General features: G+C 36.7%; 1 long non-coding RNA gene across 2 annotated transcripts; it reads right to left on the reverse strand.

Annotated features, from left to right (window-relative positions):
• Positions 1–1,426: 1,426 nt before the first annotated feature.
• LOC135201644 (uncharacterized) lies at positions 1,427–10,513 on the reverse strand. Of its 2 annotated transcripts, XR_010311571.1 has the most exons (5): positions 4,602–10,513; positions 3,593–4,406; positions 2,290–3,138; positions 1,940–2,001; positions 1,427–1,594 (listed from the first exon to the last, which is right to left on the reverse strand). It is a non-coding gene; the product is annotated as an uncharacterized LOC135201644 (long non-coding RNA). The 2 variants fall into 2 exon arrangements; XR_010311570.1 differs by having other exon boundaries at positions 3,593–10,512.
• Positions 10,514–14,921: the final 4,408 nt, after the last annotated feature.

A 14,921-nucleotide genomic window follows, 5' to 3' on the forward strand; every position in this document is an offset into this window, starting at 1 on the left:
TACGCGCACACACACCAAGTATATATATATATATATATATATATATATATATATATATATATACTTGTGTGTGAGTATATTATGTATTTACGTATTGTTTGTATGCTATATCTGTATGTATTAGTAGTACTGTTGTTTAAATTACATTGTTATTTGTCGCATACAAAATAAGTTTATGACAATACTTTCAATAATATCTAAAATTTTTCTGTTTAAATAGAGAATTTTGTGTAGAAAAGATCTGAAATTTGTATTCTTACTTGGGTACAGAACCCTAGTTTTAAGAGCCGAATCTGCTTTAACGGAACTGTAGACCTACTGTACCTACACCAGGCTGCATACCACTAGAATATGAAAGATGCTGTGTATGCAACATAGTTACTGTTTGCCTTTGTTAACTCGTGTTGCATAACTTGAATAATTGCTTTACATGTCTCTGGGATTATTATGCCCCAAGGAACGACTTGTAGCGTGTAAGCGAAGTGTGTCCAGCAACCTCTCGTACAATGATTTTGGTTGTGTGGTGTGTTTTTTTTTTTTCATTGTATGTAATAATTCCATGTAGGTCTGCTCCTCCAGGTAATCGAACCAGTCACCAGGATAAAGTTTCAATTCATTAAATAAATAATTGTGAGGTAATTCATTTCATTTCTTCAACTATAGTTCAATTCAGGCTCTCCTTTTGCGCTGGGAGTTTCTAGTTTCAGCTGCAAGAGCGCAGTCTATAGCGTCATCACTGAGCGGAGCGGCCATGTCCTCACTCTACCAGGTTTTGGCAAACTGAAGTGAATCTGAACGTCTATGGGCAACACAGATGCCGGAGACAGAAGGGAACCTGATCAGCCGGTCGTAACGTCTATGGGACCCTTTAGTATATAATTCATAATGCTACCAATTTGCTTTATAAATGGAATGAGTGACATGCTTGGCAGGATTTTGTAATAATGAAATTAATATTGGGAAATTATCTCTGCTGTGCAATTCATCAACTGTATTCCAATCTAATCTGTCTACTATATTTGTTGTACGTACATAGAGTTAAGTCTACTGAAGAAAACGTTCCATGTGTTTTTGAATAAGTGCTGATTTCGTCATCATTTATACATCAAATGCCATCTGATTCCATGAATTCTTCTAGTTTAGTTCCTGTTCTATTTGAATTTGTACAATTATAGTCCCATATTGGGTTGTGAGCACTAAAATCACCTACTATTAATGTAGGTTTCGTAGAATCGTTAACCCTGGATAGATATCGTTATTTGACAATCCTATTTAGGTGCGGTAGGGTTGAGCTCGACCCCGGCTCAAAATAAAAATTATAAAAAAATCGTGAAAAATTTATTTGTGCATTAATCTGTAATTTTTTCATTGCTGAAAATACTTCAAAGAATGCTAAAAACTACTGCGAGGATAAATAATACCCATCTACAGTTTAACTATTTATTAAAAATAGTGTACAAAAACACTTTTAAAAAAATATTTAAAAAAATACTAAAATGCTTATATACATAAAAAATTTTAAGAATCCTTCCTAAAACTATACTTAACATTATGTGACTGCTAGAAAGTGGGTCAGACCCATAGAGATCATAATCTGAAATGAGAAAAAAAAGGTCAGATTTTTTGGCCAAAAAAAAAAAATTGTCAAAATTTCACGAATTTTTTTGGTAGCTAAACGAAATAGGAAGTGGCTAATTTTTTAATAGAATAAACTCATATCATCCTAGGACGGAAATATGTTAAAAAAAATCTGCACTAAGATGTAATTTAGTTATATAGAGGGCCAAGACTAAAGGTAATTTTTTGGCCTCCTAGTTTCACCATGAAAATTTCTTATAAAAATCATTGTATTATTAAATATGATAATTATGCATGAAAATATACCAAAATATCACAAATTCTATAGAAAACAACAATGTATAGAGATATGCCAACTTACCTTTCGGGTATGTCAACAAAATAGGCCCAGATCACACCAACTCCAACGGCCAAATCTGCCACCTGAAATGGAGGAAAGTATGTTAATTTCAAGGTGTTATTTACTCATTTAAATATTCGTGGATTTGCATAAAACTTTTATTTTGGCTTGCTGGATGTTTGAAAATGATTTTGCTTCTATAAAATCAAAATTCTAACAAAAAACTGATTCGAAAAGGAGATAAATTCGAAAAAATTTAATATATTGCAATATTTTAGATGAAAATGGATTATATGTATTTTGTAAAGATTAAAATTATAGTATTTATGCAAACAAGTAGTATAAAAAGAAAGTTTCATGATGTAACTTACCTATAACCATCAGAAACAATTCGGACACAAGACAGTTTGATGCTGCAAGCAAACAGGCTTCTTGCATTTCAAACATGCAGAGTTCATCTTGTGGTTGTCCTTAGGTGGGCAGTTCTGGCAGCGAATCCCTTTAGGAAGTTTGATGTGGCCACAGGGAAGCGGAGGTCTTGGGTCAAGCTCAACCAGCTTGAAGTGTCGGCCATTAACTGACGGAGCCCCTTCGACAACTTGGTTGATGTGTAAAACCAATGTCTGACAAGGGGAGCACACAAGTCAACGACGATCTCCTTGAGGAACGTTTGCCTTGGTATCGTATTGGAGAAGGGCGTGCACGAATATAGAATATAAGAATTTACCATAATTATATTCAATATCCCGTAGAAAAGACACAGTGGCCACTGTCGTTTTATGAACACAATTTGATGTAGCACACATCTGTTCGAATGTATCTACACCCCCTTTTGTGGCATTATAAAACATCTGAATATCCGTCTTCTTCTTTTCGATCTCAGACGAATCATGATGCAGGGAACTCAACAGCATCACATCCTTAGTCCTGTTAACTTGCTGACACTGAAGAGTTAAATTAAGTTCGTAATTGAACACGGCCACTGAGTCCTTGATGGGAAGTGATTTCTCAGAAAGTTCCTTAGGAATATAAGGTTTCGGTTGAATGGTGCCACACAAAAGCATGCCTTCGTCCGCGAGTGTCAAGGCGAGCGGGAGCGTCATGAAGAACTTGTCCTTCCTCTCAACACCCTGATTTTGTCCTTCCCCAAGTACGCTATAGCATCATTATACGTGTAATGCGTATCGACATCACACTCCAACACAAGCTTGATGCCGTACCTATAGGAAGGGAAAAGAGAATTAGTATCTAAGAATCTAAGAAAAGTAAAAGGACATAACAAAAAAGTAAAATAAAATAAGTTATTATGTATAATAATAATAATAATAATAATAATAATAATAATAATAATAATAATAATAATAATAATAATAATAATAATAATAATAATAATAATAATAATAAAACACTACATAAATAAATTTCAGGTACCTCGTAAACACAAGAAAAAGATTTATAAGTACGAAGGAGAAATTATCAGACAAATAAATATCAAACAGTATTAGATAGATAGATGGATAGATACAAATAATGTATTTTATATTTTATACACACATAAATATCATATTTCAATTTCCTTATTCCTATATAAGAACATAAGATATAATCAAAGAAACAATTATAAATAAAAAAAAATTACATGAACAAAAACAAAATGAAAATCTGTGAACTTACTTAGCAGGCTTGTTAGGAATGTACATCTTGAAGGGACAGCAACCACAGAAAGGAACCAGCTGCATGTCCACAGTGAGATGGGGCCCTGTGGAGTAGATCCTCCAACAATTTGCCACCACATGATCAAACACTTTCCTTATGAGGGCAAGGTGATCTTCCTTTGCCTCTCTCATCTGGTGGCTGAATCATCAAAGCAAAGAACCCTCACCAACAGGGCAAATCAACGCTTGCTTGGAACACCAATACAAATGATTGCCCTTTGTGAGGTCCCACATGTCATGTTGTCGTATGGTTGTCTGCCCTCACTGCCGACATTATCAGAATCCCAATGAACACCTTCAGTTCCCTCAAGTCAAGGTCCTTGAGGGCAACATTGCCCTTCTGGTGGTAATTATCCCTCAGAAGAGCAAGACGATCATTGGAATGCAAAACAATCTCAGTGAGCATAGAGTCATCCAAAAAGAGCAAGAAAATGTTGGAGAATTTTTTCGCCCCAACGTGGCTCAGTCCTCGGTGTAAACATGTAGGGGAGAGCAGGGTTTGGGTCGTTGTGCCGGCGAGTACCATCACGGCCTTGGACAGTATCAAAACCTATATGCTGAGTTGGAGTCCCCCTGGCTGGCTGGAGGTCACACCTCCTCTTCCTACTCCTCTCCTCCAGGGGGACGATTTCAGGGTCATCTACTGCCTCCTCTTCTTCCCTCACATCTTCCTCCAACTCTCTCACGTCGTGCTCCTCCTCCTCATCATTTAGAAGTGAGTTAATGGCATCCATGCCGAGGAAATGCTGCCTGCTGGCTATTGTTGATGAAAACTGCAAAAAATCAGAAATTGGCATTCGAAGGAAAATGAACCATATGGCAATATACAGCATCTCAGCCAAAACCAATGTCATGCATGTGGTAGACACACCATCCACCCACACTTTTCAACAATATAAAACTATACAGGTATCAACACTGTTCAACAGGAAATTATTACGTAATAACTTTTCTTTTTGATCACTTACCCAATTTAGGTATCGTAGGGTTGAACTTGACCCTGGGAACTCTCAGAAAAGTGGGTAGCACAAAAGGAAGGCGAGTGTATGTCCTAACATGACCGTGGAGTGTAGACTAGTGGATTCTTGCAAGTTAATCACGCATGCATTCGTGACAGATGACGATTTATGGGAAAAAAACGTTTTCCGACATACGCTCAGGGCCGCACATGACCATTCACACCTATCCTGGGTTAAGTAACTCTTTTTACTTTAAACGCCGAATGGACGTATTAAACGTAGAGTCAAAATGTCTCCCGTATGCCGAATGGACGTACCATACGTCGACTCAAAAAAGTTTTTTTAAAAATTCGCGGAAAAATACTTATAGGCCTACCAGCCGAAAACTTTTGAATCATGCGCCTTGGGGGATGCTGGTAGTTCACGGATCAAGGTGTTGTTTTGTTTACAATCGTTACGCAGGCGCGCAAGCGCGAATTTCTTTCTTGCCGCACTAAAAAGTATCTCGGAAATTATTTTGTCACTTTGACATAATTTTTGTACCATTTTAAATTAGCCATTACATGGAGTATTATATATGAAAATGTGCGCATTTTTATGTAGAATACAACAATAAATACTCATGATTGTAGCTTTTATCATTTTTGAGATATTTTTATATAAATAACGATAAGTGCCAAAATTTCAACCTTTGGTCAACTTTGACTCTACCGAAATGGTCGAAAAACGCAATTGTAAGCTAAAACTCTTATATTTTAGTAATATTCAATCATTTACCTTAATTTTGCAACTAATTGGAAGTCTCTAGCACAATATTTCGATTTATGGTGAATTTATGAAAAATCTTTTTCCTTACATCCGCGCGGTAACTCTTCCGAAAAAAATCATACATGCGATTGTGGTAATGTTTGCACCATTTTAAAATTAGCCGTTATATAAATTTTTATATATGGAAATGTGTGCAATTTCATGCAAAATACAACTACAACCAACCCATGGTTGTAGCCTTTATCAATTTTGAAATATTTTCATATAAAAAATGATAAGTGACAAATTTTCAACCTTTGGTCAACTTTGACTCTACCGAAATGGTCGAAAAACGCAATTATAAGCTAAAACGCTTATATTCTAGTAATATTCAAGCATTTACCTTACTTTTTCAAAAAATTGGAAGTCTAGCACAATATTTCGATTTATGGTGAATTTATGAAAAAAAATAACATTTTCTTTACGTCCGCACAGTAACTTCCGAAAAAATCATACGTGCGATTGTGGTAATGTTTGCACCATTTTAAATTAGCCGTTACATAAATTTTTATATATGAAAATGTGCGCAATTTCATGTCGAATACAACAATAAATAATTGAAGGTTGTAGCTTTTCTCATTTTTGAAATATTTGCATATAGATCATGATCAATAGAAAAAAAACCACGTTCGGTCAACTTTGACTCTACCGAAATGGTCAAAAAACGCAATTGTAAGCTAAAACTCTTACAGTGTAGTAATATTCAGTCATTTATCTTCATCTTGAAACAAATTCGAAGTCTCTAGCACAATATTTAGATTTATGGTGAATTTAAAAAAAAAACTTTCCTTCCCTCCGCGCGCGGATTCTCCGCCACAAATCTCCGAAATGCGTACGTCCCATTCTCGGAATATTTGCTCCGTTTCATATTAGGCATTTCATTGAGTTTTATATATGAAAATGTGCGCAATTTCATGTAGAATAAAACGAAAAATATTTGAAGGTTGTAGCTTTTCTTATTTCCGAAATAATTGCATATAAAAAATATATATAAAAAATTTGACATTCGGTTAACTTTAACTCGTCAGATATGGTCGAAAACTGCAATTGTAAGCTAATACTATTACAGTATAGTAATATTCAATCATTTGTCTTCATTTTGAAAGAAATTGGAAGTCTTTATAACAATATTTTAGATTTATGGTGAATTTTTGAAAAAAAATATTTGTTTACGTCCGCGCGTTACGAATTCATGCATTATTTTGTGATAATATTTTCTCTGTGTTGCTTTTATCGTTTTACAATGTGTTATATACCAAAATGATTGCAATTTAGTGTACATTACAACGAAAAAAAAGTAACTTGTTACCTTTAACCGTTTTGCGCACAGCGCGATTTGAATACAATTATATATGAAATTTCGTTTTTGCGCTATCATATATCGCATTATTTATATATGATAATGATAATTTTTTTCATTTCTGATGGTTGCATACTAAACTTCAGCCAATAACAAAAAAGGAGCCAAAAATGAACTCTTAATCTTGAAAACTAAGCGCACTGTGATTTTTTGAATAAAATATTTTTTCCGCTTCCTCGCTCACTCTGAAACACCTCCGGCACACGGGAGACAATTTTTTTTTTACCGCTTCGGCGTTTAAGGGTTAAGTTCATCAGTGTCATAATTCTTATTGAGTTGGTTGTATAAATTATATATTTACATAATTAGAATTTTTTATTCGTATGTTAACATCTGATATTTGCAAGTCAGTAAAGTTTATACTTACTCTGTCAAAAACTTTGTTACGGCTCTCCAGATTACATGCTAAGTTGTATTTACCTATTGTTGAGACTGTTTCGTTGACATGTTGCAAACATAATATCATTGGTTCATATTCTTTTAATAATCACTGTATTTCTCCGAGGTGTACCTGGTCTGCAGACCATTTACGTTCCGTTATAAAATACAGGGGGCTGTTCAAAAATTATGTAGCACTTTATTTTGGTAATTTTTCACCTCTTCGCCCTTGTCACGCCTCATAACACGTCTTGACCCCCTAGAAAATTATGTAAGATCAGCTAGGAAACCCCGTCCCCCGGAAAGAGTTTCCTTTTTTTAATCCAATAATGTATCAGTATAGCATAATACCTGGAAATGATTACATTTAGGTTTTTCTTAATTCTTTTATGTAATGATATTATAGAATCACAAATAAATTTGCATTGAAAATGTTCTATTATGCCGTTTCTTAATTTCCTAAGTAATTTAATTGGCAACCATGCTGATCATCAGACTCCTCTCACTGACAAGAGTCAGCAGTGGCGCCAGCACCATATAAGAGAGAGTCAGTACAGTATATGATTCAGGTTATTAAATGCAAAGACACATCTTGCTGGTCACCACCAAGAAGCTCATATTCCTTCGTTGTAAAGGACTGCTTCCTTCCTCCACCAATGCCACTTGTACAATCAGATGATGGTTTCGTTACTACTTGATATACCAAAGCAACAGTTCGCTCCACTGTTTGTCACCCTCTAACTGGGAAATGCAGCTTTTCCAGCTGGCACACTAAGCAATTTCTCCAGAAGCTTACCATACGACTGTGGATGCCCGTCACTCCAAGTTAAAAAGTTAAGTATATCTTAGTTTTACCAGACCACTGAGCTGATTAACAGCTCTCCTAGGGCTGGCCCGAAGGATTAGATATTTTTACGTGGCTAGGAACCAACTGGTCACCTAACAACGGGACCTACAGCTATTGTGGGATCCGAACCACACTATATCGAGAAATGAACTTCTATCACCAGAAATAAATTTCTCTGATTCCGCGTTGGCCGAGCCGGGGTCACTCCAAGAACTCCGTATAAAAAGTTGTCAGAAGTGTGGACTCTACACAGCACCCGTGGTCTCACTGACCACAGGTAATTCTGCATAAAGGAAGGAGGAGACGCAAAATCTGCCCAGTACGTGTTGCAACCCGTCGTCAGAGAGCGCTATTGTGTGCCATCAAGTGCCTTGAAACAGCGAGGAGCTTGTGTATAGCCAACCTACAGGACACGCCCCCCCCCCCGCCCACCAGATCAACAGTGGTGGGAGGGAGGCACACCTGTCCTTCCTGTTGAAGGGAAAACTCCGGTGTGGGATACAGAGTTACCTATTCATTATTTATATTTAGTTTAGTTGATAGGTGACAAAGATGGAGTTTGACAATTTTTAATCGTATAATTATGCAAAAACATAAAATATCATATTCTCAATATTACTAAAGAAAAAATAGTCTATTGCAGTCTTTACTCCTTTTTGTCCAGTTCCTTTCAAAGGCAGTCAAAGAAAGGAAAAAAATCTGAAAACGTTATGCAACTCCCTCCCCATTACACTAATAACACTTCAGCATCACCCCCTTTCCCCAAAGACGTTACGTAATTTTTTTAACACCCCCAAGCTATTGAGAATTATTAGGTGAAAGAGACCGGGTTTTGCTTTTTTATCAACTTGGATTTTTTCTAATAATTCACTCACGAAATTCACTTGTTTTCCTTAGTCATATATGAAGTGCTTAATGCACATGCAACCTTTTTCATGGGGGTTCAAATCAGTCGTCCCTTTTATCTAAACAGTAATACCCCGAACTTAAATATGACTAATCATGCTCCCTAAATGAAATTAAAGTTACTGTAATTTGGTTTAAAGGTAGATCTAGGGTACTTAACCGCGGCGGCCTAGACTATGGCAGTTGCGGTTTTTCTATGCAGTTTTACCTACTGAACAAGAACTTTAAGTAATATTTATTCGAACGAATGTAATTAACCCCCCGGGGCCAGTACTAAACACGGCGCAATACATTGGACGGCCCCCAATCCCTAGTGGATGTCATATCCGCGGTTACGTTCCTTGCAGTCCGTGCGGACTGCTTCTGTAGAAATACCGGTTTAACAGTTAATTTAATACATTACCCTTAAAACCGCAATAACTGGTTGGCGTAAAAATAGTTACAGTAACTAATACGTACATACGTATCCATTTTCGTACGTATGCTAAGTTACCCATAATTCATGGGATGACATTTTCTTTTTCCCTTAGAGTAAAAGTTTTCTTTGCTTCATTAGGTAAACTTCTTAAGTCTGTTATAACGAAGGTACACAATCCAATTAAATAAAGAAAACATGTATGTACATAAGTAATATTTGCAGAGGGTGAAGGTAAAATTCAATCAATTTAAAATCATGTACTAGTGTGTGGGCTAACTATCACTTCTGGTACATTCACAGTATGTGCTGTAATTACGTAGCATAGTACATACATATTGTACCAGCACTTTTCTCCTTGGTTAAGATATAGTACTTTTCACAGAACGACAACTCTGTTGTGTGTCTATGTTTTACAAGTTGATTATGGTCTTATATAGTGACAAACACTGTGAATTACGTACCTTTGAATATATTTTAAAAAATATAAATAGCATACACAGAATCTCTATACTGATTTTACATTTAAAAGCATGAAAACTTATAATAATTGTCGTGAATTTCGAACTGATCATTCGAAATCCCCGCCATTTAACTTCACAAGTGTTGCGTTAAATTGGGGCAAGACTGAGGGATCTCGCGGGCGATTCATTGAACAGAAAGCTGTCCAATACAATACAGTTTAAGACGCAATTCCTAAATGCATGGCGGGGAAGGAGCGCGTCTTATAGTAAAGAAGACGTTATGAATTTTCATTAATAAATCTAATTTGCTAATCACTTGTACGAGATAAATTATCTATGTAGAGATTTGGAGCCAAGGACTCCGTAGCCATTCAAGAATTTGCAGATTACGGCCTTCAGCCAGAACTTTAATTCAATTCCTTGATCTTAAATGATAACGTAACTGTCATATTTCACATTCAAGAGTAAAATAGATTTAGTGATATCCGTAATGTCGAAATAAACGATGATTCCCGCCTGAATTACAAGGATTCTGTAGTTCACGCGGGAAAGCGTAAGTTTCTTTTGAAAAAGGGCGAAGCGACGCTTCATTCCTGCCCAGAACCTGAACTGTGTAAGTACCGTGAAATTTGTGTGTCTCTCAATTCTCCGACTCCCAGCCATCGCCATGCTAGGTCGAATTCCGTCGTAACATTAAGTTAACTTTATCCACGTATATATGTGCCATCCCTGCGATGAGGGACTCGATTTATGCGGCAAACGAAAGCTGCCAGTGCAAGAATATTATTTGTTTGTGATATTGAGTCAATGGGTCTCGTATTGTGCAGATTTTTCGTCCAGTTGTGAACTTAGTGCTTTACAAGCACGTGACATCAAAGACCCCATGTGCTACACCATAAAAAGGCCATGAGAATTTTCAGGTTATTTGAATTAAATTGGTGAGAGCAGTACGAAACTGCGTGTACTGTAGAATTCTGCTAGGAACTTTATTTTCGGTTACTGTTAATGTATTTAAATGTTTATTTTTCGTAATAAAACTGTTTTGTTGACCAAATTTCATTAAATCTCACCCTAAGAGTTTTAGAGTGCGCGCCTCCTCAAGGCCTTGTCATTGGCCCAGAACATCCGGGCACGAATCATAAAAAAAAATAATAATAATAAAAGTCGAAGAAAATCCCGACAATAATTGTAGTATACTACGTAGTACGTAGTTCAGAAGTGCAGCAACTTTGTGCATGGGTATTGCATCTTGTAAGAGTACATAATAAATGCCCCAACTGTAGGTGCTGTAATTACCTTTGTATCATATTCATGCAAGTACAAAAACAAAAATAACACATTTTCAATAAAGATTTTATACAAAAAAGCTTTCTAACTTAAAAATGTACATAATAAATTAAACATAAACACTTTAGCAGGGTTCTGCAGTGTTAATGGAGGATTCGCTAACGTTCGCGCTGTTGTGAAGAACTCTTATTTGATAATTAGTTAGGTTCCAATAAGAAGTTCGCGCTATTGTGAATTCGCACAACTCTAATTGCTTAAGCCCAGGTATTACTGTATTTCATAAAATTTCTTATAATTTTTGTTAAAACTATCTTTTGTTTTTGTTATAATTGCACAATTCAATTAGGCATTCCTTACTTCCACATGTGCATGTATATTTTTCGTTTCATTTGATGGAGTGATCTCTTCTCTCTTGACATAGTCATCGTTATCTACAGCATCGTTCTCTTCTACTTCTTCAGTGTTTTGGATATCTGCTTCCTTAGGTTTTACTATTTCCGAGGAGAAATTTTATTCTTGGCTTGTTTTTGTTTGTTATTCATATCCTTTGTCTTCGGTTTAACCGATGCTTCTCTAATAATAGTTGGTTTTTTCGTTTGGGTTTGTGTTCTTTCCAAAGGTCTCTTTTATCTAAAATTTCCGGTCTATCATAGCTTTTCTCTGCAACTTCTGTAGTAGTGTTCCTGTTTGCATTAATATTTCAAATGAATTTGAAAAAAAAAAATATCATCCGCATCATTTGCACTTGCTTCTCGATTCTTTACGATTTTGATTTTTTTTTCTGTCAAGTAAATATTTCTTCATGAAACTAATTTTCCTGTGTTTTGTTACTTCTATCTGTATGGATTTTTTTTTCAATATTGATTCCTGTTATTGAAGACTATGGATATTTCTTAGCAGGATCTTTAATTCCTCTCATTCAATTGCAATTTAACCTCTTTTATAGGTTATAGACATCCCAGTTCTTTCTCGTAAAATTTTGAACTTGTATTGTATATATACAGTACATACATACTTTGAACATTGCAAGACGATCTTGCCCACAGTTTCTATACTTTGGTTCTCTGCACTTCCATTACAAGGCGTGTTTATCAGATACACAATACATACATACAGGTTTATTTCGTTGCATTCCCATATTTACTACCATTTTGACATGCAGTGCTTTTTGGATATTATGGTCTTACTCTGATTTGGCCTAAATTTTAATTGTTTTGAGGTAGATCTTTACCTTCAGATTTTATTATTGTAATTTTTAGTAATTGTTTATTTCTTTGTTTACTCAGTATAATACTATATACCTGAAAATCTACTAGAAAATGCACTGGATAACTGAAGTCTTGGATATTTGGAGTACTACCATTTTCTTGCTTTTAGCATAAGTGCACGCTGGGGGCATTATTGATCTCATCATCAACTTCGATTGGCTTTTAAATAATTTGTGGATCTTCTAACATCAATCTGTCGATGATAATCTGTTATTTCTTAGCTTAGGAGATAAGGACCTGAACTTGTCAACAGATGCCGACTGATTGCAGTTTTGTGCCACCGTGTATCCGAAACATAGTCATAACACGACACCCGCCTTTTGAAGGGTTATGCTGAGAACAACCATACAAATCGTCTATCTTGTTCGCCAACGATGCACATTAGACGATAGTCAATTGTCTTCTAGAGACAAGTCCCTGTATTGGCAGGACAGAAGTTTCTCATCAGTAGTTGAATCTCAACCAAGGAGAAACAATACTATTTTACTAGTGAATGACTAAGGTGAATGTGGACCTACATCTTCACAGTTGAAGAGAGAATTAAACTCTCAAGATTCTGATCATAGTAAAAGTCCCATCGATGACACCAACCAGTGAAGATGGCTTTAATCCCTGTTGTTTCACAGAGGACTAAAAAAGTTAATGCGCTGTTTCATTGCTGCTCGGTGAGAAAGTCTGAGTTTACAATGAAAGCAGAGAGTCTTCCAGTAATGAAAACACAGGGATTGTACTGCCAGGAGAACCACTTCTTGTGGGTCGGATCAGGGAGGAAGTTTCTATTTACTTTGGTAGCAGAACTAATCAGGTTGGGAAAAAGCGAAGTCTCCCATTATTCATTACAATTTGGGGTGAAAAAAGAATAATTGAACACCTTACGAATTAGGAAATGTATATTAGAAGACAAAACTCAAATTATCTGTAGAAAATTATTCTGTGTCATGGCAGCGGCCGATGGGGCAGGTGTGATGGAACAGAAGACTAGGCTACAGACTTCTGTTATATTGTGGGGTAAACAGAAAGATGATAACAGGTCTAATGAGATATATCTGTTTGTGAATTCTTGCAATGGTAAATGTGGTGCAGGAGATGGGCATTATGCGAGAATTCTGATCCAACCAAAGATCTAAGTCTGTGACTGCCGAGCAGAGAGCTTCAAATTGGTAGTTAATGGTCAACAGAGGAGAAACAGTACCAAAATGAAAAGAATCTTGAGCGCCTAAGTGGTGTGGTTGGTTTGGTGTTTGCTTCTCACCTCGGTGGTTGCGGGTTCGATTCTCGGCCATTCCATTGAGGAGTGAGAGATGTGTATTTCTGGTGATAGAAGTTCACTCTCGACGTGGTTCGGAAGTCACGTAAAGCCATTCATCACGTTGCTGAATAACCACTGGTTCCATGCAACGTAAAAACACCATACTGTGATGGTAATTGCTTCATAGCAAAGGAAGTTAAAGGGAAGGAAAACTCATTTTCGAGAAGTTCGGCAGCAAGGAGGCTTTCACGCCCGTGTTGGAGGCGCCTGTTTTCGCGGTCTTTTATCCAGACAAGAAGCAGCCTCTCCATCTCGTCGTGCACGTGGCTCCTCTTGCTAGACAAAATAGTCACGCCCTTGGAAGGTGTAGCTGCTTTGATGGCTTCCTTCTGCTTAAGGATGGTGCCTATCGTCGACGGATTTTGGCCATATTCCTTAGCGATCACACTCGACTGCATGCCAGCTTCATATTTTTTAATAATCTCCATCTTCGTCTCCATAGAAAGCATCCTCTTCTTTCCGTGAACTTCAGCAACTTTCTTGGGACCCATGACTACGTATATACTGTACGTAATTAAGTTATGTAGTATACGTATGTACTAAAGTTCTCACACAACACGATAAAGTAGTACTACAACAAAATTACTAATGAATTTACGTTAATGAACGAAATCGTATAGAACGAACGAATTTCGTGTGCGTACACAAACGATGCTGCTTCAGAGTGACCGAAGAGCGCCACTACATAGATGCAGAATGGGAGAGATCCTGACCAATAGGAGAGCAGGATCTTATGGCGGTGACTAGCATCAGGTACCAATGGGAGAGCGGGAGGATGGTGGCGAGTCTACTCAGTTGGTGGTGCGCGAGTTTTAAAATTGTTATCGGTGGTACGGGCGAATCTCAGGACTTTATAGCAACAACCTTTTGTAACCTGAACTATTTTCGTATGTAGAGCCAAAAAAATCTTCGTATTTGCTTTCGTAACTTGAATTTTTCGTAAGTTGAGACTTTCGTATGTCGAGGTACCACTGTACTGCAAGACTTCTACAGGATGAAGCACATTTACCAGCAGGAATAAAGTTAATAATCACAGGGCACCGGCGAAGACTTTGTCCAGTGACAAAACTTCAAGATAGCAATGGTAAATGAACATGATTTCCAGCTGGGGAACAGTGCAGACACTCTAGGACCAATATCACAGCATGCTAAGAGTCACAAGTACAATTCCAAGGTTAGGATAACCAACACAAAGAGATATCCAACCATCTACTGCTGTAATCAACTATCATCACTGTTAGCATGTAAAAGAAAGCAAATATGATTTACAGTAGTGAGGATACTCCTC

Source organism: Macrobrachium nipponense, chromosome 28 (genome assembly GCF_015104395.2).
Source record: "Macrobrachium nipponense isolate FS-2020 chromosome 28, ASM1510439v2, whole genome shotgun sequence".
Taxonomy (NCBI): Eukaryota; Metazoa; Arthropoda; class Malacostraca; order Decapoda; family Palaemonidae; genus Macrobrachium; species Macrobrachium nipponense.